Here is a 26,038-nt window from a genome sequence, read left to right on the forward strand (position 1 = left end):
CAAGATAGATCAGCATTTTATGTACCAGATTTCCTGTTTCCCTGCCTTCTGCTTCTTCCCTATTCATTTACTCTTCCTTAATCTCCCAATCCCCTTCCTGTCCCTACTGAGTGTCTTCAATTCTTTTTTCCTTTTACCCTTGCCATCTAGGACGCAAACCATATATTTAAAAGAAAAATCTTTTAACATTTATTTACCCTTGAGAGACAGTGAGAGAGGGCGAGAAGCAGAGAAAGGGAGACCAGAATCTGAAGCAGCCTCCAGGCTCTTCATTTTCATATTTTTGAGAGACAGCGCGCGTGAGACAGAGTGCAAGCAGGAGAGAGAGAGAGAGAGAGAGAGAGAGAGAGAGACAAAATCCGAGGCAGGCTCCAGGCTCTGAGCTGTCAGTACAGAGCCCGACGTGAGGCTCAAACTCACAAAACCATGAGATCATGACCTGAGCCGAGGTCGGATGCTTAACCGACTGAACCATGCGCCCTGAACACAGACCGTATTCCAACCTCAGTTCCCTCACTTACTAGCTGCGTGCTAGTGGAGGTAGTTAATTCTCTCTGGATGTCAATTTCGTCTGTAAAATGGATTTAATAAGAGAGTGCCTATCTTACAGGGTTGCCAAAATCACAACAAAGAACACGTCACAAGCCTATCACAGTGCCTGGTCTATAGTAAGAAAACTCGTTCGCTCTCTTTTCATCCTTTTACCCCAATGCCCCTGCTGCTCAACCCTAGAGTCCAGCAGGTAAAAGCCGTGGGAAAAAACACCCCGAGGCTAAAGAGGAAACGCTTGAGCTGGGGGCGGGGACTGCGACGTGCCCACTGCGCAGGCGCGCCGGCCAGGTCAGGTTCGGGCTTCCAGCTGGGGGGGGTGGGGGTTGGGGGGGGGGGGGGGGGAGAGGGCCACGATTGTCCTGGCAGCCGGGCTCCGGCCCAGGGAAGTGGCGGGACTTTGGCTGCGCCCCGGGAGGGCTCAGCGCTCTTCGAGGGACTTCGGGGCCCGAAGGGTAAGTTCGAAAATGGCGGAGGGCGAAGAAGGAGGGGCCTTGCAGGGCGGGGGGCTGGCCTCCCAGCGGGGGCAGCAAAAAGAAGCCTGCGAGGGGGCCCAGTGGCGCGGCCGGGGCTGTGAGACCGTCGGACCGTGGCCGGTGTCTCTTTGAGGCCCTGTCGCGGACGCGCCTCGGGTTCCCCGACTCGGGGCTCCTCTGGGAGATGGGCGGGCTGGTGGGTACGCCTGAGGGAGACGAAGGGACTTCCGTTTCCTTCTAGGCTGGGGCCCGGCCGCCGAGCGGAGTTGGCATTTCCAGATTGGGGCTCGGGCCGCCCCTTCTCCAGGACCCTCCCCTCAGGACCGCGCCGGGCGCCGCGGGCGATCCGGGTTGACTCTCCTGGCGCGGTGGGTACTGCCCGTACGGGTTCCTACTTCTCCTCCTCCTCCCCCTCCCCCTCCCCTCCCCGCGGGCCCCGCGCTGCGGGGGAGGGCGGGAAGGCCGCCCCTGCGCGGCGCGGGTGGCCCAGCCGCGGCTCCTTGCCCAGGTTCCCGGGAGCGCCGAAGGAAGGCGTGGGTGGGTGTGTGGCTTCGGGCGGGCCGGTGCCCTCCCAACCGCTGTGACCCCTAAGGTAAATCGAGTCAAAGAACTTTTTTTTTTTTTTAAATTATCAAAGGGACCGCCCTCTCCCCACCCCCGAATCTGATGCGTGTGGCAGGTACGGAGCTGGGTGGAGTGTGCCTGCCGGGGGCTTGTGAAGCAGAAAGAATAGGAACCGGAGAGCTTCCGGGAGAGGAAATTAGCTAGTAATTCTTTCCGATCTTTGCTGCCCTAGTCACCTCCCCAGCATATTCTGTGAGTAAAGCAAAATTCAGTCTAACTTTCAGTTTCATTTTATTAACTCCTTAATACACTTAATTGTTTTCGGGAAGAGGGGGAGTGGTTATTGCTGAAACTGAAACAGCCCCCTCCACCTCCAAAAAAAAAGAAAAATGTCAATCAAAGCTCTGTAAAAACCTGCCTATCCGATTTTAATAATCTACTACTTTGCTTTCAAATCGAATTCTGTCCCTAGGTCTGTCCCACTATGCCTCGGATGGCTAATGACGCATAGAAATGTACTCTTGTAAGACTGGAGGTTGCTGTAGTGTTTCTTTCTTCTCTTTTTTTTACTTCACATTTCTTAAAACCAGTTCAATAGAACTGTTACAGACGGCCATCTTAGAACTATAACATTTCAGAGTTGGAAGGGATCTTAGTCCAACACTGATATTTTACAAAAGTAGAAAGTAAGGCACAGGAAGATTTCAAGGCTTGTCTAAGGCTACTCAACTACTTAGATTGGAACCCAGGTTGTCTGGCTCCTTGCTCACCGCTCTTTCTGCGCAACTGCTGCCCAGAGCCTCCAAGGAAGAAAATTAAATATTCAGTTCATTGCACACTTCTGAAGCGTATACACTTGGTACCATACAACTGTGCTACCACTTTCGATGTACGTATTTAACGTTTTATGAAGCCGGTGCTTGAGATATTTTTTCCCCACCATTCAAGAAGTGGCAGCAGTTTGGTTTAAAAAGATTTATACACACACGCATCTACATATTTGAATGGCCTCGGATAACTTCTTGAAGGGTACACAAGAAAAATGTTAACAGTGGCTACTTAAGGGAGGATGGAGAGGGGTGGGACGCTTTTGAATTTGCACGTGGCCTAATGTCCTGTTTGGATTTCTTACCATAAACAAGTATTTTATAATCACATACAATTTTTTAAATTTGCACACATATATGTATATCAATAAAAATAAGTATTCACCCATTGTATGTATATATAGATATATACGTGTGTGTATTTATGTATCAGTGGTTTGTATTGTAAAATCCACCGTGGTTCCTGTCAGCCCAACTGGCAAAGCAGGCCCGACTATCAGATGCTCACATTTCTTGTTTTCTTCTGTTGCTCCTAATATAAGATGGTAAAAAGAATATATGGTACTAATATTTCTATATTTGTAGGAAATGTGCTAAGTTTTGATTATCGAATAATATGGCAAACTAACATTCAAGATAATTGTATTTGATGCAGTGAAAAAATATCTGAATATAGAATCTTTACGGGTAAGAAATCATTTTAAAAAATTAGGATCGGAAGGATCCCTGGTGATTTGTAGTTCAGCTCTTTATTTTTTATGAGTACGTTAACTAGGACTCAAAAGAAGAAAAAGTGAATTGCCCAAGATTATGTATCTGATTATTGGCAGAGCTTGGACTAGGGTCTAGGTTCTAGTCCAGTGCCCCTTGTGCTATATTTGGAACTTTATTGCTTTCTAGTGTATTCAGTGACTCCAACTACACAGAAAAAAAATGCTGAGTAAAGTTTAGGCCCATTTCAATAGATAAGAATTATTGTAATGTGCAAATTAACTTGTTCAGTGCTTGAAATATTCTACTGACGTGTTCCCCTTACATTTGGTTGTAAACATTAATCTGTTTAATAAATCCTTTATATTGTAAATGCTTACAGACAACAAATATGAAATTATGATATTTTACTGGTTTTGTTCTAATATTTAAAAGTCTGGTAGCTAGTGATAATGTGAGGGGTGGGAAGTTACGCTTTATAAAATAAACATTTATTGAGCACCTACTCTATGCCAGGGATTGCACTATGTGGTGCAGGGTTCCAAAGACAAATATGGCAAAATAGATGTCCTTGTTCTTTTGAGGCTGGGAGATTATCATGAGCTGTCAACTCTCCAGCTTTATCTGTGTGGTCTAATCTGGTAATAGTATTATAAAATGTAATCTGTAGCACAGTTTAAGGTCATTGGCAGTAGATTTGAAGAGACAAAAACAGTATTGGTAAAATAAGTTGATAATTGAATTGAACAAGTGCTCTTTTACTTTTTATTTAAGGGGGAAAAAAGAGCATGTATTGCTCACAAAATTTAAAAGTCCCAGGCTTCCAGCTTTTTACCAGTTCTTCCACTGCAATTACTGGGGAGCAAATATTGTTTTCGTGTCTTAGAGGTCACGTGGTACAATGAGAAGGGCCCTGGATTTGATGCCTGGGTTCTTGTCTTGGCTTTGTTTCCATTTAGCTGTGGGATTGTGAGCAAGTCACTACATATTTCTACATATTTCAGTGCCTACACATTTCTATTTTCTTCATAACTTTTTATGAATTAAATACCCCATTTAATTGGAAACAATATTGTGAATATTTTAAATTTTAAAGTAAATATGTTTCTTATAGAAAATTTATGAAATTCAGAATTGTATAAAGAATAAATATAATCCACATTCTTTTATGTTTATTTTTTTCATTTAGGCTCATATTGTGTGTAGATTGTCATAATCCTTTTTTCTCATTCAATATTCTGTATTGAACACTCCTATGTCATGAAAAGTCTTTTAAAATGTAGTGTTTATTTATCCTCCATATTATTCTATGTCCCAGTTTCTTCAGTTTTATAAAGTAACAGATTTGGGCTAGTTGATTTAAAAGATTCAAAACCTGTGATAGTAGTTTTTTTTAAACTGATTATCTCAGATCTTATCAAGGAAAAAAATCCCATGTAACAATTCCAAATCTGTTTGGAATAAATACTTAAAGTGAGAATGAATTAAGAACAAGGTGGAGGGGCGTCAGGGTGGCTCAGTCGGTCGATGGTGGTAGATCGTCGACTCTCGACTCCGGCTCAGGGATCTTGATTCGTGATCCCGGGGTTGTAGGGTCAAGCCCTGTGTCGGACTCTGTGCTGAGCTTGGAGCCTGCTTAGGATTCTCTCTTTACCTCTGCCCCTCTCCCCCACTCCAGTGCTCATACTCTCTCTCTTAAAAGAACAAGGTGGACAGATAAACCTTAATAATTTGTGAATTCTACTTTCATTTATCTTTTTCTGCCTTTCTGATTTGAATATTTTCATTTATTTTAAAATTTCAAGTGCTAAGACTTGAATTTCAATTTGTTGGAGATGTGAATGATATATGGGTCATTACTGTGTTGAAAGATGGCCTATTTTACCAACTTGGATGGGTATAGAATAGGTTGAAGAATAAGTTGGGCTTCTGGGCTTGAGATTCTGGGATTACCATAGTACAGAGGAGGGGAAATTTGCGGAAGCTCAGAAGTGCTCAGTAACTTGCCCAAGGTCCAAATAGCTATTAAGGTGCAGGGGTAGGATTTGGGTTCACATTTCTCTGATTCTAGTAGTGACGCTTTTCTTCCATTGCATGCTGTGTTTCAAAAGATGAAGATCTCTTAGACATTTTTTTTTGAGAGAGTGTGCACATGTGCAAGAGAGTTGGGGGGAGGAGAGGGAGAGGGAGAGAGGATCTCAAGCAGGCTCCAGGCCCCAGCAAGGAGCCTGATGCAGGACTTGATTTGACAACCTGATCCAAGGTCAAGAGTTGGACGCTTAAGTGACTGAGCCACCCAGGTGCCCCTTGGCTACACGTTTTTTGATGGTATCGCTTTGATCAAAATTGACTAATTTGGTATCTGGATAAATTGAGCTAAGGTGGGAAATGTTGAACTAGCACTTAGGAAATGCTTTTCAGCTTGAGGCAACCCCAACAGCACACCTTGAGCACCTTCTGCTTTGAGCTGAGCTCCAACATCAGTATGTTAACAGGGGCTGGCATGTAGCAAACGCGGGCCTGGTAAAAAAATTGTTGACTAAATTCCTCTGCGTTGATAAAGAAATGGATTAGATGAAAAGGGAGAAAACTTCTAAGGCCTTCCAGATAATTTGAAATGAAGGACTTTTCGTGCTCTGAGAAATTAACCAAAGCAGTCGTTGATAATTGTATTCGCCATAAGAATTTGAGGCCAAACTTCTGAGTTGTGCTTTATGTTGCTGTGATTATACCTAATGGTAGGTTGTCCTTTGTGTGATAAAAGCATACTTTATTTTTCAAAGTTTATTTATTTATTTTGAGAGAGAGTATGAGCGGGAGAGGGGCCGAGGTGGGGGGAGAGTGTGAATCCCAAGCAGGCTTGACACTGTAGCATGGAGCCCAACGTGGGGCTCAAATTCATGAACCGTGAGATCGTGACCTGAGCCGAAATCAAGAGCCAGACGCTTAACCGACTGAGCCACCCAGGTGCCCCTAAAAGCATATTTTAGGTGATTTTGTAGGACTTGGCCTGGGCTTTTATTATTTTTCATTATGGTATAGTTTTAATGCTGCTATATAATGCATTTTGGAGTTTGATTTTTGTATGATTGGTACCCGGTCTTTGTTAAGGATGTGTGTGATTCACTTATCATGATCTGCCTTTATAATGTGTTTTCAAGGATATGGGTCGTGGTGAAAACTGAGGTTTTACCTGTATAGACTGGGAATAGCTTGACCTCAAATGGTCATACGGAGGTTGAACCGAGTGAGTTAAGGCTGATGTTCTAAACTGGGTAAAGCTGCTACCACTGTGCTTTCCTTGGAATCTATAAATACTAACGTGTGGTTTAACTTTTATCCTTATTCTTATAATAGTTTTGTTGGCCTCAAAACACAGGCCTCTGCTGTGTATACAATCCTGTATTGCTATACGATTTACCTTTCAATATGATTTACCTGCTAATTTATCAAGCCTTGAAAGGGCAAGGAACTAACATTTTCTGCTACCTCATCAGACTAACCCTTCTGCCAGTAATTCATACAGTAATTTCCTTAGACCTATAATGGTTATAATCACTGGGTTTGGTTTTGACGGTCATTTACTGCATGAACTTTGATGAGTAACAATCAGAAGACCACAGTTTCCCCATATTTCAAATGGGGCTAGGATATGTTGGATAGGTTAAATTAGATACCACAAATGAAAACATTCTCAATGTAAATCACATACATATTTTAGTTATTATCAGAAGTAACATGGTGAAAAAAAGAGGATGGGCTGTGGAATCACACAAGCTCATACTTAGGTTTTGACCTTCTGTTAAATGGAATTAGACGTTTTTTAGTTTCAGCATGTTGTAGGTTAGAAAAAATATTTACACGTAGCTAAAATGATGGCATGGAGGGAAATGAATATAGATAGTTTGGAACACGTGGGCACTCACTAAATATATAGGCGGCTGAGTGGCTTTCAGATAGAACTAAGTATTTTTACTGGAGAAAAAGAAAAGATGTTGGCTTTTATAAAGAATTTGTTTTAGAACTTGCTTCAGATCTTAACATGATCAGGAAAGAGAGTACTTAATTCTGAGAAATATCTAGGGTAGGTGTTAGGCTCTCACCAAGTCATCTATTAAAAGAACCTCGCTTGGTATGGCACTTGTATAACCATCAGATTTTTAAGTACTGCGTCCTAATCACTCTGTCAGGATAAGTTAATCTTGATCTTAATAAATATCAAATAGAATAAGTTCCAGTTCTGTGCCACTAATCAGCTCTATGGCCTTAGCCAAATCATTTAACTTCCTTATGCTTTCGTTTCCATATCTTTAAAACGAAAGAGTGATTTCTATTATTATGTCAGCACAAATGCATTCAGTGATAGTGAACAAGTTTTGCTTGTGGGTAAGATGATTTTAATTTACAGTGTACTTGATTCAGAGCTGCCCTTTAGTAAAAATTAGGGAAATTTTGGGGCAAAGATTACAGGAAACTCTTCACTTCTTACCAGGCCCCAAATTAATTGATTATGTTTACAAGGAAGTGAGTAAACAGTTCAGAACTCCACCGGTAGGCATCATTTTCAACAAAGTCCTGTTGTTTTCAACTCAAGTTAACAATAAGTAGCAATCAGGCATTACACCTGTGTTTCTCAGCCCTCTCTGCTGGCCACTTACTGCCACCCAAGCAGAGGACCAGAAGACATTTGTTCATGGCCAACCACTGTGGACATGACCTGATGACTGCTTTCACCACTGGGAGATGACCTGTATCCCTCTTTTTTTTAACCTGGTGATTAACAGTGTCGACATCAATTTACGATTTGTTCTTTCTCATTGGGGTGGCTCAGAGTTAGTAAATCTAACGGTAACATTACAAAGTAGAAGGCTGGCACAAATTCTCAGGATAGGCAAAAAGAGAAGGGCCAAGAATATATCCTTCCCTCTCCTTGTTATAAGTTATAAAAATTATCTTTTGAGAATGAAAAGGCAAAACCTTGCAATACCAGGCCCTGCTATTGATAGTTTGCTGGGCTGTGTTCACAGATGAAGGAAGTGTTGTCACCTGGCACATAGCCAGCATGGACTCTTGATTTCTGAGTCATGAGTACAAGCCCCACACTGGGTCTAGAAATTATGATCAATTGATAATAATAAATTTTTAAGAAGTAACCCTTATGCCAAAGTGGTACATTTGGGAAGGCTTGTTCTGAAACCCTTCAGACCTGCCTCTGAAACTTGCTCAAGAAGTTTCACAGCCCAGAAGTTGAGTTGGTACATTTCTCCATCTCAGTGAACTGATGGGTCTCTTAGTCCCGAGAATACATCAGTTCAGTTAAAGAGTGGTGTCTCATTTCAGGAGATGGTGATGCAGGTGGGCTTCCAAAGTTAGGGCTATTGTACAAACAATCTGGGATTTTATAAGAGCAATTTCTGTGGAAATGAAAGAAAAACAAAGGTTAATAATTAGAGCAGATTATAGTCCCAGTTTCTGAGTTCTGAAGGCAGCCAGTTGAGAGGATTTGTAGATGTCCAGCTCAAAGCATCTTCAGATGGAGTGAGGGCAGGCACTGGCATTCTAAAAGATTTTCCTGGTCTGTAATTTGAATGTCTCTGGTGATCTGAGTGGTCCACATAGCGACAGGCATGAAAATTGTTTATATGTGAGCTGTTGTGATTTCTCCGAAAGTTTATATCAAGTTGTCCAGCTTTAAATCGCATGGCTTTGGAAAAGGGACAATATTAGTTCTCGATGATTCCAAATCAGAAAGGTTGGGGGGGGGGGGATGGTTCTTGGGTGGCTCAGTTGATTAAGTGTTTGACTCTTGATTTTGGCTCAGGTCATGGTCTCAGGGTTCATGGGTTTGAGCCCTGCGTTGGGTTCAGAGCTGACAGTGTGGAGCCTTCTTGGGATTCTCTCTCTCCCTCTCTCTCCCTGCCCCTCCCCAAACTCACTCTCTCAAAATAAACAAACATATTAAGAAATTAAAAAAGAAGGGTGGGAAAAATTTGGAAATGTTAGTTTGGTGGGGTGCCTGGGTGGCTTGATGGGGCATCCAACTCTTGATTTCAGCTCAGGTCATGGTCTTACAGTTCGCAGGATTGAGCCTTGAATTGGCCTCTGTGCTGACAGCACGGAAATTGCTTAGGATTTTCTCTCCCTCTCTCTCTTTGCCCCTCCCCCACTCCCTCTCTCTTGCACGTGCATTCATTAATATTAATGAATAAACATTAAAAAAAATGTTCGTTTGGAGAGTTGCAGCCAAATATTGGAGAAGACTTCTGAATTCAAGATCCAGTCCAGTTTATAGGTAGAACCTAAAAGATAATTAATAGGGGTTCCTGGGTGGCTCAGTTGGTTAGACATCTGACATTGGCTCAGGTCATGATCTCATGGCTTCTGAGTTTGAGCCCCACGTCGGGCGGGCTCTGTGCTGACAGCTCAGAGCCTGAAGCCTGCTTAGGATTCTGTGTCTCCCTCTGTCTCTGCCCCTGCTTGCACACTCTCTTTCTCAAAAATAAATAAACATTAAAAAAATTTTTTAAAGAGACAATGGCACTAGAATTTGATATTCATAATGGTGTATTACTGTCTCTCTGCAATCATCCCCATTTTTATCAAAGATAATCATAGTAAGATCAGTTTATTTGCAAATTCAGTCTAGTCTCAATAAACCTGGCCTGATTATTTACATAAGTGCAGCAAGAATAGTGATTTATCATATAGGCTCCTTTTTTAATTTAAATCCAAGTTAGTTAACGTATAATGTAATAATTTTAGGAATAGAATTTCGTGATGTATCATGAGTAACATCCAGTGCTCATCTCAACAAGTATCCTCCTTAATGCCCCTCTCTCCTTTAGCCCTTCCCCCCACCCAACACCCCACCAGCAACCCTGTTTGTTTTCTGTATTTAAGAGTCTCTTATGGTTTGTCTCCCTCTCTGTTTTTATATTATTTTTGCTTCCCTTATGTTCATCTGTTTTGTATCTTATATTCCACATATGAGTGAAATCATACATTTGTCTTTTTCTTATTTCCCTTAGCATAATACACTCTAGTTCCATCCATGTTGTTGCAAATGGCAAGATTTCATTCTTTTTGATTGTAAAGTAATATTCCATTGTATGTATGTGTGTACATACACATCTTCTTTATCTGTTCATCAGTTGATGAACATCTGGGCTCTATCCGTACTTTGGCTATTGTCGATAGTGCTGCTATAAACATTGGGGGGCATGTGCCCCTTCAAATCAGCACTCCTGTATCCTTTGGATAAATACCTAGTAGTGCAATTGCTGGCTTGTAGGGTAGTTTTATTTTTAATTTTTTGAGGAACCTACATACTGTTTTCCAGAGTGGCTGCACCAGTTTGCATCCCCATCAGCAGTGCAAAAGAGATCTCTTTCTCCACATCCTCGCCAACATCTTTTGTTGCCTGAGTTGTTAATGTTAGCCATTCTGACGGGTGAGGTGGTATCTCATTGTGGTTTTGATTGTATTTCCCTGGTGATGAGTGATGTTGAGCATTTTTTCATGTGTCAGCTGGCCATCTGGATGCCTTCTCTGGAAAAGTGTCTGTGTCTTCTGCCCATTTCTTCACTGGATTATTTGTTTTTGGGGTGTTGAGTTTGATAAGTTTTTTGTTTTTGTTTTTGTTTTTACAGATTTTGGATACTAACCCTTTATCTGATATGTCATTTGTAAATATCTTCTCCCATTCCATCAGTTGCCTTTTAGTTTTGCTGATTGTTTCCTTTGCTGTGCAGAAGCTTTTTATCTTTTTTACTTTTTCGATGTTTATTTAGTTTTGAGACAGAGAGCATGAGCAGGGTAGGGGGCAGAGAGAGAGGGAGACACAGAATCTGAAGCAGGCTTCAGTCTCTGAGCTGTCAGCACAGAGCCTGACGTGGGGCTCGAACCACAAACGGTGAGATCATGACCTGAGCTGAAGTCAGATGTTTAACCAACTGAGCCACCCAGGCCCCCAGAAGCTTTTTATCTTAATGGTGTCCCAATAGTTCAGTTTTGCTTTTGCTTCCCTTGTCTCCAGAGACATGTCAAGTAAGAAGTTGCTGTGGCTGAAGTCAGAGAGGTTTTTGCTTGTTTTATCCTCTAGGATTTTGATGGGTTCATGCCTTATGTTTAGGTCTTTCATCCATTTTGAGTTTATTTTTGTGTATGGTGTAAGAAAGTGGTCCAGGTTCATTCTTCTGCATGTCGCTGTCCAGTTTTCCCAGCACCATTTGCTGAAGAGACTTTTTTTCCATTGGATACTCTTTCCTGCTTTGTCAAAGATTAGTTGGCCATACATTTATGGGTCCATTTCTGGGTTCTCTATTCTGTTCCATTTATCTGTGTGTGTTGTTGTGCCAATACCGTACTGTCTTGATAATTATAGCTTTGTAATATAGCTTGAAGTCCGGAATTGTGATGCCTCCAGCTTTGGTTTTCTTTTTCAGGATTGCTTTCGCTACTCAGGGTTTTTATCATATAGGTTCTTTTAATCTGCTTTGCTAAAACTTTTCATAAGGAATCTCAGATTGGACGTTTTAAAAGCTTCTTGAGGCTAGAAAGCCAAGCCAAACACCTGCCATCTGATTTAACCTGTAATACTTACAGTTTTGGGTTAATTCCTCTCGTCGTGGTTCCTAGGATGTCCTTAGGTTCCTGTACCTGCCAGAAAGTGACCTTCCTTCCTTACCTTGTAAGGCTACCAGGAACCCTGTAAATAAAGTACCAGGCTGATTTTTCCAAGGGGCTTTATTAGCTCCTTAAAGTCAACCTTAGCTCCTTAAAGCTGTCTGGTCCTATGTCTATGCATGTCTCTCTCAAACGTAGCATTCCAGTCATTATAAACAGTGTTTCCAATTGTGTCCTGTTATCAGCAGAACAGATTCTTCTTGAACCTATGCAAGTAACTATATTGCCGTGGAAATAAGAATACTCCCTAAGTTTACAAATTCTGGATGGATCAGGTAGAGAGAAAAAGATGTATTTATCTTTAGTTTATCTGTAATAGGAGCCAAAAGTAGATAAAAACCTGTTTTCAGTAATTAATGTTTCATTATTTTATCTTATTTGGAAATGATCTAGATATTCAATAAATTTCTATCATTTGACTTAGCCAAACTCTAAACTTGAAAGTTATTGAAAAGATTTTAGAAGCTAGTTTTAAGTACATATACCATAAAATAATTATTACTCAGAAGTTCACCTGAAAACTCTTATCCCACTTAAATCTCACAGATATCTAAATCACTTGCTCCCAAAAGTTATCTTTAGACTACTCAGAAAAATTTCATGAGATATTAGACAGTCAGCCATTATCCCAAGCTATTTTTCTTGCTGACAGATTTTGTAAGAGCTATAACATGAACTTATTTGAGTAGTAAACCTAAGCAGAATAAAATTTGAATGTCTGCATTATATTCAGTGTTGATAACTCTAAAGACATGCCTGTTTTTTTTTTTTTTGTTTAGTTTTTATTTATTTTTGAGGGAGACAGCGTGAGTGGGGGAAGGACAGAGGGAGAGAGGGAGACACAGAATCCGAAGCAGGCTCCAGACTAAGTTGTCAGCACAGAGCCTGATGCAGGGCTCAAACTCACAAAGCGCGAGATCATGACCTGAGCCAAAGTTGGACACTTAACCAACTGAGCCACCGAGGCGCCCCGAGACTAATGAACTTCAACTGGCTTCAGTACTGAGTATTTTTCCAGATCACATGAACCTGAGAGGCATTTGGGTTACCTTCTGTTATATTTCTGAGAACCTAAGTAGTATTTTGTTTATAAGCACTGAATTTTAAGCCAATGAAATAGAACTCTTGTACACATTAACTTTAGTAATATCATCCGGACGTAGAAGATGCCTCCCATCTACAACACACAAACATACAGACAGACGCAAGTATAGACCTTAGAGTTTTTGTTTTAAAACTTTTAGCAGTTGTGCCTTTTTAGCAGTTGTATTTTGAAAAGTTCTCTTTCTCCTTTTTTTTTTTTCATGTGAAATTGGGGATAGTCTAGATAAGAATTTACCCTTAAATCTCAAAGGCACTGGGAAAGAGTACAAGTTCCTCCGAGAAAGAGTTCAGTTTCCTAAGGCCAATATTTACAAGCCTTGTGAGATAAATAGGGGAGGATTTGGGATGGGTTAAAAGGAATAGGCAGAACTTTGAATTGCCTCTAGAGTTGCATTTCTAGTTCTGCGAAGATTTGTAAGATAAGGACAATTGCTCTCAATCCCTCAAAGAATTGGGTTGCAATTTAAATGGCCTTGTAGGTTGAACCACCCATAAATCCTTTTATAAGGGCTTTAGAAGATTTTTCTTTCCCTCTGGGTACATAGTTTTACTTTTACTTAGGGGAGGAGACCAAAAAAAAAAAAAAAAAGTTCTTGTCAGGCTCTGAATATTAGCTTCCAGTCTGGCTAGTCTCCAACCGCAGAGCTGTGTGTTGTCTCTCTCTGTCTCAATGTCTCTCCCTGTCTCCATGTCTCTCCCTCCCTCCATGTCTCTCCCTCCCTCCCTGTCCCTCCCCCATATATGTAACTTTTGTAAAAGTGAGCTCTGTGCCCAACATGTGGCTTGAACTCACAACCCTGAGATCAAGAGTCACATGCTCTAGTGACTGAGCCAGCCAGGTGCCCCTGAAAAAATCTTTTAAATATCTTGTCAGTTTTTAGGCAGATAAACAGCAAGCATTTTCAGGGTTTAATGCAATATGCCTTTGTAAAATCTACATAAAGGCCTTCTTTCTGAGCGTACAGTTGAACCTCAGACTCACCTTAAGGGGAAAAGCCTCCCTTTCTGCCCCTGAACTTCGCCTTTAGTTGATATTTGTAGGAGGGCCTAGTAGAAATCCAAAGTGGGGAGGTTTTCAGGGGGATGGTCTGGCTTGTCTGCATAATCATTGGTGGGAAGAACACCCCTTAGCGGCCAAACAGGGTCCCCACGTGTGGGATTGTAAATGGCCATTAGTCTTTTTAATTCCTCAGTAAATGAGGTAGGCTCCTCTGAAAGTAGAGGTAAAAGGACTTTATAATTGAAAAGATCTGCTCCTGTCTGGGGGACATGACTTCTTTGGGACTGCACAGGAAGGCAGGAAGCTGGAGGAGCCTGATTATAGAACCCAGCCAAATAAGCCTTATGTCTGAGCCATATTGTCCATCCTGGGTGTTTCTGTGAAATTTATTTTCTGACTTTTAGTATTTACATGAGTAACCTGTCTACCCTGGGCTTAGAGATCATGCTGGAGTGCTCCCTGCAAATCTTGTGGGGAAAGGGAAGCTGAAGCAAGCAGCTAGGTGTTTTAAGGGATTTTCTGGGGAAAGTGAAGGAGCTTTGGGGGCTAAAGGAATTTGCTGAGGAGATGGGCCAGATTTTATGAAATGGAGTTTATGTTAGGGACTTTAATTTTTGTACGAAGTCTAATTTCCATTCTTTTCATTTTGTTAAGGGAGTCTCTTAAGGCTAGCTCTTCTGTTTCTTTGTATCTACTTTAAAAATTTTTTTTTTAATGTTTATTTATTTTTGAGAGAGAGAGAGAGACAGAATGCAAGTGGGTTGGGGCAGAGAGAGAGGGAGGCACAGAATCTGAAGCAGGCTCCAGGCTCCGAGCTGTCAGCACAGAGCCTGACGCGGGGCTTGAACTCACGAGCTGTGAGATCCTGACCCGAGCCGAAGTCGGACACTCAACCGACTGAGCCACCCAGGTGCCCCATCTTTGTATCTACTTTTTAATTTGGTCTTCCCATAGGTACCATTAAGACAATTGTTTAGGATGAGAGCTCTCTAAGAATTCTTTTTTCAACTATAGAACCTTTTCACTTCAGAAGATCCATCATCTAGCCATTGACAAGTAGCATCTATTAATGTCCATAGCCATTCAAATCAGGAAGCCTTTTTATGGCTTAACCAAGGATGCAAGAGGCATCCCACGAGAGAGTAAAAGATTCAGGCCATACAAAATCCAGAAAGTTCACTCCCAAAGATTGTTTGAGAAAGTAAAGCCCTTTGTTGTTACAGACTGTAAGAATGGTGTGGTGAAAACAGCATCTCTGTTTTCCCACAAGAACACGACACACCTCCAGTCCCAGACCCACTAATCTGACACCCGGCAGGCACTACTAGAACGGGGCTTTTCCAGCACTAACAAAACAGCAAAGGTTGAGATGACAAAAGCCCCTTATGGACTGGGACCCCTCATAACTGACTCCCCTGAGAGCTGGCACAGTCAGATGAAAAGAGTGCTGCTTGTGACTCAGAACCCTGTCTATTTGACTGGTCACCAAGATGCATACTGGAACATGCATCTTCTGGCTGGCAGAGACAAGAGAGCATGTTCTCAACCTCTCAAGACATAGAACAAGACAAAAGGAAAACCTCATCTAGCTTTTTGTATATGTATTTAACAGCTTTAGCTAAGCCTTGGGTCTCTTGGAGCCAAACTAATACTTAAGAGGGGTGTGCCACTGGGTTGGGGATCGTGTGATTTACAGAGTACCTGGCATGGAATTTTTTTTGAGGTTGGCGAGTGACCTAGTGTAAATCTAACCTGTTCTGTGACCAACTTATCCTAACACAGGAGACTTTGGATTAGGTGGCCAGTGCTGTAACAGTTCTTAAATACTTGACCCATGCCCTCCAATTTTGTGGCTTTGGCTTCCAAGATGTTTCTTAGCAACAGCGTTTACCTCATGTGTTCATTAACCCACAGCAAAGTTTGTCTAAACAGACACGGGTCTGGTGAGAACCATGAACTCACCAATCAGTGAGGCCGGCTCAAACAGCAGGCTTCTAGGGCCTATGCCTGCGTTCTACCCCATGGCCTTCCTTCTTATGACAAACAACACAACAGAGACAAAAACAGTGACCGTCTCTGGGAGGAAAAAGACCAATAAAAATCAGGAGTGCTCAGACCTTTACCAGAGTTGCTGCACCCAAGGAACTAGTTCCACAAATATTTTTTCCTACTGATCTAAATTTAGAAAAGGAAAGAAAGGACTCTTACTACTCTCATTTCCACTGGGCCCTGCAGGCAGAGATTAAGAAGACTGACATGGTAAGAATTCCTACCTTCTGCCACATTTATCAGAGGTGCCAGAATTTCTCAGCTGCCGCAGCCGCGGAGCAAGCAGTAATCAGCCAGTACAGTTGCTCCTGCCTGACTCACCCAACTGTTTGGGAGGAAATTTGTTTCTTCTACTTTTCTAGGTGCTTTGGCTAGGAAATTGATATAAGACAGACTAACAGGAGACGAGCAAATCTGAGTCCATACAGAAGCCACATAAGAATATGAGATCCACAGGCAGTCAGGTGGTTGACGCTTACTTGCCATCTTGAGATAAGGGAAAGGGGTAGGGGTCTGGGACTTCAAAGGGGAGGAAGACAGTTTACAAGAAGATGAGAAGAACAAATGTTTGATAAACAAATATTTGCCTGGCCTCCAGAGACAGGGAGACCCAGAGGAATTTGATCTACAGGCCCTGCAGAACCTCCCCCAGCGTAACCACACCTAGCCCATATTCTTTGTAGTGATCTCTCATGGTAGTTCTCTTCCTGGACCAAGCCCTCTATCTAAATTCCTTCAGGCAGTTAAGGGGGAGGTAAAAGCTTTTCCTGGGTCTTTGGGCCTTGATTGACTTCAGCTTAAAGTAATCCACATGCCAAAGTGGCACATTTTGGGAAGGCTTGTTCTGAAACCCTTCAAGGGGAACCAGAGGTTTAAGGTAAGCGGTGGCATGAATGAGATGACTTCTTGCATTGTTTGATCATGTTGGGTATTGTCTCTCTTTTAAAATATGCATGTAAACATAATGTTCAGAAATATGGATTTGTACTGGTCATCCATTTAAAATAGTGTTCTAATCAAGATAAAGATTGATGTAGGAAGATGCTTAGGATATATTATTAAATGGAAAAAGAAGCAAGTTGTAAAATACCATGTATAATAAATTTCCTCTAGAAATATTTATAATGTGCATATGCCAATGCATACAGATAAGGTTCTGAAAGGATAGATATACTAAAAGCCACAGCCTGGGTAGTAAGATTCTTTTTTATTTTTATTTTACTTATTTCTTTTTTTAAATGTTTATTTTTGAGAGAGAGTGAGCAGGGGAGGGGCAGAGAGAGGGTGACAGAGGATCCAAAGTGGACTCCGCGCTGACAGCAGCGAGTCAGTCCAGTGTGGGGCTTGAACTCACAAATCACGAGATTGTGACCTGAGCCAAAGTCAGATGCTCAACTGACTGAGCCACCCGGGTACCCCAGTAAGATTCTTTCTTAATTCCTCTCTTTGAAAAAGGAAAACATGTGTTTGTATTAAAGACTGAATGAATATCCATCTTGAAATTTTTTTTCTGCCTGTTCTGATTTTAACAAAGGGTTTGATCTGGGCTCTGAATAAGCATAAATAGTATTCATCTGTGTCATGGATCTATAGTTTGGACTGTAGATGGTTTGTTTTTTAATCAAAGGCTACTGTTTAGCAAGCACTGTAAATCGTCTTATGGTCTGAACAGTTTTCAGTGAAATGGAAGAGGCAGTAATAGTAATAATAGTGATCTTGAGCCTTTTTATGATCTTAAGTGAATTTTTGAGCCCCAAACCTGTGTATTCTTCATGCAGAACATTTTGAGGAGCACAGTTGCATAATTTGTTTAAAAAAATGAGGGAATACCTTACTGTGTGTCCATTTTGAGCAAACTGTACCTGTGGAGTAAATTATTATCAATAATCAGGCAAAGATTGGAGGTCTTTGCTCAAATTTGAGTATTACTATGACTTTGTAAATTAAGTATGGAACATGTAATTGATATTCTCTATATTGGTTCTCAGCATGCCCTTGTGGATGTTTACAGAAGTAGGTTTCATGATCAAGAATTGTATATAGCAGTATTCATAAGTTTATCTTATTAACTGAGCTTATGAGCCAAGTGCTCATTAATGCCATTTAGTTATTTGAATGGCTCTAGTACTTAATTTTAGGGGATGAACTTTTGATTTGCTTGAATGTAATCTCCAAAATATTTTATGGCCCATTTAAAGTTAAAAGAAAATATGCTTATGGTTAGAAGAACTTCACTACTATAATCTCTTTAATGTTTATTATTTTTGAGAGAGAGAGGACAGAGTGTGAGCGGGCGAGGGGCAGAGAGAGAGGGAGACACAGAACGTGAAGCAAGCTCCAGCCTCTGAGGTGTCAACACAGAGCCTGATGTGGCCCTTGAACTCATGAACTGTGAGATAATGACTTGAGCCAAAGTCAGACACTTAACCAACTGAGCCACCCAGGTGCCCCTGAACCTCACTACTGTAAATGAACAATTTGACTGAAATTTGAATTTGTATGTAAATATAGGATAAAAGCTGAATTAAAAAAAATGATACACCCTTTTTGTTCAGGGTGTATCATTTTTTAAAATTCAGCTTCTTGGGGCACCTGGGTGGCTCAGTCCAGTTGAGCGTCTGACTCTTGATTTCTGCTCAGATCATAATTCCAGGGTCATTGGATCAAGCTCTGCCTTGGGCTCTGTGCTGAGCCTGGAGCCTGCTTGAGATTCTTTCTCCTCTGCCCCTTTCCCCTGCTCATGGTCGGTCTCTCTCTCTCTCTCTCTCTCTCAAATTAAAAAAAAAAAAAAAATATATATATATATATATACATACATACATACATACATACATACATACATATATACACACATACGTACATACCGGGTTTTTTTAATTAAATGTTTTTATGTATTTATTTTGAGAGAGTGCAAGCAGGGGAGGGGCAGAGAGAGAAGGAGAGAGAATCTCAAGTAGGCTCATGTAGAGCCTGACATGGGACTTGATCCCACGAATTGTGAGATTGTGACCTGAGCCCAAATCAAGAGTCCAACACTTAACCAACTGAGCCACCCAGGTGCCCCTCAGCTTCTTAATATTCTGCTACGTCTACATAAATACTACAACTTTGTAAGTCAAAATGCTAATTCTAAGCATGGAAATAACTGGCTAATACTTAAGGTGATTAAAAGATGGATTGACCTCAGTTGGGTCAGGGAGAATGTTGCTTATTTGACAAGATCCCTATGGGGAGAGGCAACTGATGAGAAAAATTTGTAATATTTCTGCATGTAATGGGAAAGAATCTTAAGATAAAATTATAATGATGTCTGATCTCATGGTTTGTGAGTTTGAGCCCCACAAAGGGCTCTGTGCTGACAGCTTGGAGTCTGGAGCCTGCTTCGGATTCTGTGTCTCCTCTCTCTCTGCACCTCCACCACTTGTGTGCTCGCTCGCTCTCTCTCTCTCTCTCTCTCTCAAAAATAAATAAATGTAAAACAAATTAAAAAAAATAAAATTATGATGTCTTATGATTAGCACATACAAAATTTTGATTGTGTTACTATGAAAATGCTTGTGAATCCTATAATATTTTTGAAATGTGGGTTTTTTTAAGTTTTTATTTAAGTAATCTCTACACCCAAGGTGGGGCTCAAACTCATGCCGGGAGATCAGGATTCACATGCTCCTTTTACTGAGCCAGCCTGGTGCCCCTAAAATGTGATTTTAGGATAGGTTTTTATTACTGAAGAATGATACCGTTTGCATGGTATACACGTATTGACTATTTTGGTCACATTTCCTAGGCATATATTAACAATTTCCGAGGCAAATGCTAACAGTTTTTAGTGCTCACGGTGATCTCAAGTGTCCAGGGCAGTGCAGCACAATGACAGCAGTAGTGTGATAGAAGTGGTGCAGCATTCATTCTTTTGCCCAACATTTATTAAGTACTACTGCATGTTGTGCGTTGTTTTAGGCATTGAGAATACAGACGTGATAAGACACGGTCCTTGCCCAAGAGGACCTTCATGCTGACAACATACAAACACACACATCCAAACACGCGTGCATGGGTGCCTGGGTGGCTCAGTTGGTTAAGTGACTTGGTTTTGGATTAGTTCATGATCTCATAGTTCATGAGTTCAAGGTCCCCGCCGCGCCGTGTCAGGCTCTGCTCTGGCGGCTCAGCGCCTGCTTGGGATCCTCTCTCTCCACCCCTCTCCTGCTTGCGCGCGCGCACACACACACACTCTCTCTCTCTCTTTCTCTCTCTTTCTCTCTCTCTCAAAATAAATCGATAAACTTTTAAAAGAAGGTTGGACAAACATGCAGAAATTACTAAATCTTGTTCTAGTACAACTTGGATCATCAGCAAATTACGTAGAGGGATTTGGAGTGGAAGAATCAGTAAAGATGTCATAGATGAGATTCTAGAAACATGCGTGTTCTGAGTTTTAAACAGATGCCTTTATTTAATTACATAATGTGTTTCAGCCAGCATGATAGTACTGCAGTGGGAACTAATAGGATTATGTTGCTTACATAATTCTGGTTCGTATTTTTAACATCATCCTATTAGCTTTTCTTAGGGCTGCCATAACAAGGTACCACAAACCGAGTGGCTTAAAACAAGAGACATTTATTTTCTCACGGTTCTGGACGCTACAAGTTGGAAATGAGGGTGTTGCCAGGGCCATGTTCTCTCTGAAGGCTCCAGGGAGAATCTGTTCCATGCCTTTGTTGTAGCTCTTGGAGTTGCCACTCCTCCTTGGTGCTCCTTGCCTTACAGGTGCATTAGCACTCCGGCCTCAGCCTCCATCTTTGCGTGGCCGGCTTCCCCACGTGCCTCTGTGGCCGTGTTTCTTCCCTTCTTGAAAAGACTTCAGTCATATTGGATGAGGGCCCACCCTAATGAGCCTATCTTCACTCAATTACATCTGCAAAGATCCTATTTCCAAATACATTCACATTCTTAACCAGTGGGTAGGACTTAAAAGTATCTTTCCTGGGGGCGGGATTCAACTTGTAACAGCCACTCAGCTCCCTTTGTACTGTGCCACAGTATAGTTACTTAGATGCTTTTTCATGATGAGAAGTTAACAAAGCCCTTGGTTGCAGGAATAATGTTCAGAAGTTATATAGTTTATAGGGGCACCTGGGTGGCTCAGTCGGTTGAGCTTCCGACTTGGGCTCAGGTCATGATCTCACAGTTTGTGAGTTCGAGCCCCACTTCAGGCTCTGTGCTGACAGCTCGGAGCCTGGAGCCTGCTTCAGATTCTGTGTCTCCCCCTCTCTCTGTCCCTCCCCTGCTCATGCTCTGCCTCTGTCTCTCAGTAATAAATAAACATTAAAAAAATTTTTTATTAAAAAAAAAAAGATGTAGTTCATTAAGTGAGCCAGTAGTGACTGGATAAATTTCTTACAGACACTGGAAGAGTGAAACATAGATCGTAGAGATCTATGAGCTTGGTAAAAACAAAAATAAAACCATGAAGGGTTTTGCTACTTATTTGTTAAGAACGGTGATTTGTCATTCAGGTACCATTTTGACTTAAAAAGTTTTAATGGGGGCCGGGGGTGGGGGCGGCTGGGTGGCTCAGTCAGTTAAGTGTCTGACTCTTGGTTTCAGCTCAGGCCATGATCCGGAGGTTGTGGGATTGAGCTCCATGTTGGGCTTCATGCTGAGTGTGGAGCCTGCTTGGGATTCATTCATATTCATTCTCATTCTCATTCTCATTCTCTCTCTCTCTCTCTCTCTCTCTCTCTCTCTCTCTCTCCCTCCCTCCCTCCCTCCCTCCCTCCCTCCCTCTCTCCCCCCCTCCCTCCCCCTCCCCCTCCCCCTCCCCCTCTCTCCCTCCCTCACTCCCTCCTTACCTCTCTCTCCCTCCCTCTCTCCCTCCCTCCCTCTCTCCCTCCCTCTCTCTCCCTCCCTCCCTCCCTCCCTCTTTCTCCCTCCCTCCCTCCCTCCCTCCCTCCCTCTCCCTCCCTCCCTCCCTCCCTCTCTCCCTCTCCCTCCCTCCCTCCCTCCCTCTCCCTCCCTCTCCCTCCCTCCCTCCCTCCCTCCCTCCCTCCCTCCCTCTCTCTCCCTCCCTCCCTCCCTCCCTCTCTCCCCCCCCTCTCCCCCCCTTCCCCTTCTGCCTCTCTCCCCTGCTGTTTTCTCTTCTCTCTAAAATAAAATTAAAACTAACAAAAAATTGTAATGGATATTTATAGTAGTTAATTTTCAGTCATCAGAGACCATTTCCTAGTTAGCCATCTTAAATAAATTTGTGCAGAGTCAAAATTACTTTCATCAGTGTCTGGTACACATATGAAACTGCTTACTTACGTTTTCTAAGATGCTGTGATAACTGAAACTCATGATATTATGGAGTACATTTTTAAAACATTGCCTGAGCAGGGGGCGCCTGCGTGGCTCAGTCGGTTGAGTGTCCCACTTCAGCTCAGGTCATGAGCTCACAGTTCGGGAATTTGAGCCCCGCATCAGTCTCTGTGCTGGCAGCTCAGAGCCCAGAGCCTGCTTCGGGTTCTGTGTCTCCCTCTCTCTCTGCTCGCACCCCACTCATGCTCTGTCTGTCTCTCGCAAAAATAAATAAACATTAAAATGGGCCAACAAAAAAACCTATTATTTATTAAAAAATTGCCTAAGCAGTAATAATTGACTACCAAACAACTTTTTTTTAACTTCATTTTGACAGAGTGAGAGAGCATGAGTGGGGGAGGGGCAGAGAGAAAGGGAGAGCGAGAATCCCAAGCAGGCTCTGCGCTGTCAGCACACAAAGCCCAATGCAGGATTCAGTCCCATGAACTGCAAGATCATGACCTAGGCAGAAATCAAGAGATGGCTGCGTAATGGACTGTGCCACCCAGGTATCCCCCAAACAGCTTTTTAAAAAAATTACTGTTAATTTTTGTTTCAAGTAAGGCAATAGAAAGCTCAATACTTAGGAGCTCTGGGTGGCTCAGTTGGTTAAGTGTCTGACTCTTGATTACGGCTCAGGTCTTGGTCTCATGATTCGTGAGATTGAGCCCCATATTGGGCTCTGCACTGACAGTGTGGAGCCTGCTTGGGATTCTCTCTATGTCTATGTCTATGTCTATCTCTCTGACCTTCCCCCATTCATTGAGTTCTCTGTCTCTGTCGAAATAAGTAAATAAACTTTAAAAATAAAAGCATTTTTTAGTAAAAAAATAAAAAGAAAGTTTAATACTTAAATACATTTCTGAGTAGTGTCCTGATATTAAATCTCACAAAAAATACTTCTGCATAGGATTTTTTTTCTATTGCTTGAACATTAGAGGTTTTTTTCCCCCCAATTAATCAGGACTTTATTTCATCTTTTTTTTTTTTTTAACCATCTAGAGAATCTGTCCCTCAGAATGGAGTCATTTGATTCTTCCATTGTTTTAATAGCACACAAACGTTCTAAAGGCATCCATAGTAGCCCTACCATAGAATTAATAGGGGTTCCTGGATGGCTCAGCCAGTAGAGCACGTGACTCTCGTGATCTCGGGGTCATGAGTTCAAGTCCCACATTGGGCACAGAGATGACTTAATTTAAAAAATAAAAAAATAATAAATAGCTTTTGGGGGAATTATCCGTAAAGTATAGGGGAGTTATGTACTTCATAATATTCTTAGTTTCTATATACATGCATACTGTAGTGCTTGTGCACATTGTACAATGATAAATACCAAAGAATTCAGGCAGAGAATGAAAGTTGGCAGCCTTACTCTTAACTGGTCTAAGTGGACGTGTGAGAAATAAATAGCCTAATGAAAATAATATGGATAAACTCTACCTGTCCATGATAAATACAACTTTCTCCCAAAGTGTAGCCAGTGTTCCTGGAACAATCCCACTTAAGAAGATCCAAAATCTTTGTATAAAAAGTGCACAAGTCTGTCCTGTGTATAAAAATCTTTTAACCTATGTGTGTGTATCTTATATTCAAAAGAATTCACACTACTTGAATACATTAAAAGAGTTCAAAAGCACACACCGTGTGTGTGTGTGTACAACAAAAGGAATGTTTTGCAATGTGAAGAAATGAAGAATTAGAGTCTTCTGTATTACCAGAGTCAATGCAGTTATACCTATTTGGAATTAGTTTATAAATAAATAAACTGTAAGATGAATAAACCCAGTGTTAAAAAAACACAGAATTTCATAATTCAGGAACATAGCTTCAGTGCTTCACAATGTGGAAAGAAGCTAATTGGCTCCTAAAAACAGCCAATTGGTTTGATATCCTAGAAGTTAGAAAAAAATGCACTTCAGAAGATGATTTACAACAATTCGCAACAGAAGAACGACATTAAGAAAATATTGTGAACATAAGAATTGAGGTCCTCAGAGTATCAAAAGAGGTAAGAATCAGACTTCACGTTAGAATTTAAAGAATGTAATTGAAAGAAAAATTAACTGGGATCTTTGTAACAGGTTAAATATGTAACCACTTCAAATAGAAGTGATTTAGGCCTCTGCCTAGTTCCGAAAATGTATTGTAACATCTAGGTTTCCATATAAAAAAGTAATTTCGTTAGCAAGGGTCCCTTTGTTTTAGCCTGAAAATCACCTCTGATGCTCCAAAGTGTATACTATTACCAAACTAGCATTTAAACAGCATTATCAGGATACATCTCACCTACCATAAACTTAATTTTAAAGTGTACAGTTCAGTGGGTTTTAGTGTATTCACAGAGTTGTGCAACCGTCACTACAGTCTAATTCAGACTATTTCATTACTCCAAAAAGAAACCCAGTAACCACGTGTATTTACTCCTCATTCCCCTCCTCCCCCAGCTCTAGCAACCACTAACCTACTTCCTGTTGCTATTTATTTCAGTAACTTTTTTGTTTGAGAAAGTATGTGAGCAGGGGAGGGGCAGAGCCAGAGGCAGAGAGAGAATCTTTAGCAGGCTCCATGCTCAGCGTGGAGCTCAACACGGGGCTGGATCTCTTGACCATGAGATCATGACCTGAGCTGAAATCCAGAGTTGGGCGTTTAATAACATTATAACATTGTAAACTTGCAACACTGTTCTCATGCCTATTCCAGGTCAGAGGTTTAGAAGTTCTTAAACTAGACAAATTTGCAAGTCCTGTGACAGCTTTCTTTCACATCTTTCCCTCTGTGCCTTGTTACCTTTCTGCTTCCCTAATACAAAGCCTAAGCACGCTTTCACAAAGAAGCCTTGAATTATCTCCGCATACTTTATTGTATTAAGACCTGTTTACATCCAAAGCCTTTTGGTCACCCTTCTCCAGTATTCATACCCCATTTTCTTCTCTATTCACAATTCCTGTGCTATATATACTCATTTTCTAAATATCATCTCTCCCACCTTCATTCCATTTAAATCCTTCTTTAAAAAAAAAAAATCCTCTCTCATCCTTTTCGTTTGGTGCCTTCCTCCAAACCCAAGGTTTCTGTCTTTTGTCAGTCATTTTTCTCCCTTTCACTCTTAACCTCTCTAGTAATTCTGCTTTCTCACACTGCAACAAAAGCTCACACTCTGATAATGTATATGTAGTGCTCAATTGGGTGTTTCTGAATAAATATCTGCTTTTCAAAACAGTGAAATCTAAACTATTAGCATGGAAATGACCCCTGGTAAGATGAGGTCTCCACTTGAAAGCTTCAAACAGAGATTCTCCTGCTAGTATTGAACGATGGAGTTTTATCTAATATTATCTGAAATGGGGTGACTACTTGAACCATACAAGACGTCCACTATCTCGAAATGAGAATAGATCCTTGATTTTACATTTTCTGTCTATTTTGATTGACCTGAGAAATAAAACTTACCACCTCAGAGAAGGTAATTTTCCTATGTTTTGGATTATATTGAGCATTAATTCTTCAGGGTCATTATAGACTTAGAAATGTTTTGTCCTGCCTCTTAGTCTATGCCGTTGTGCCTTCCAGTAATGGGAGGAATCTACAAGGCAACCCAATCCATTCTGTACTGCTGTTGATTGTTATAACCCTTCATCCTTGTGTTGATGTTGCACTTCTGGACATTAATGCAGCCTGGAGTTACTTTAAGTTTTGTTTTGTTTTTGTTTTTTTTTGTGGTTTTT

At 41.5% G+C, this 26,038-nt stretch overlaps 1 protein-coding gene across 5 annotated transcripts in view; it reads left to right on the plus strand.

The window, feature by feature from the left end:
* The first annotated feature begins 902 nt into the window (after positions 1-902).
* LOC102957920 (X-linked inhibitor of apoptosis) overlaps positions 903-26,038 on the plus strand; it is an 86,976-nt gene continuing 61,840 nt past the window's right edge. For 3 of the 5 annotated variants that reach the window (XR_006213363.1, XM_042973912.1, XM_042973909.1), the window contains exons 1-2: positions 903-1,004; positions 1,267-1,393. The gene's annotated coding sequence lies outside the window, so the exon portion shown is untranslated. Of the gene's footprint in view, positions 1,005-1,266; positions 1,394-1,463; positions 1,618-23,256; positions 24,322-26,038 lie in introns of those variants that run through there. The other 2 variants (XM_042973910.1, XM_042973911.1) reach the window with 2 other exon arrangements.

Source organism: Panthera tigris, chromosome X (genome assembly GCF_018350195.1).
Source record: "Panthera tigris isolate Pti1 chromosome X, P.tigris_Pti1_mat1.1, whole genome shotgun sequence".
Taxonomy (NCBI): Eukaryota; Metazoa; Chordata; class Mammalia; order Carnivora; family Felidae; genus Panthera; species Panthera tigris.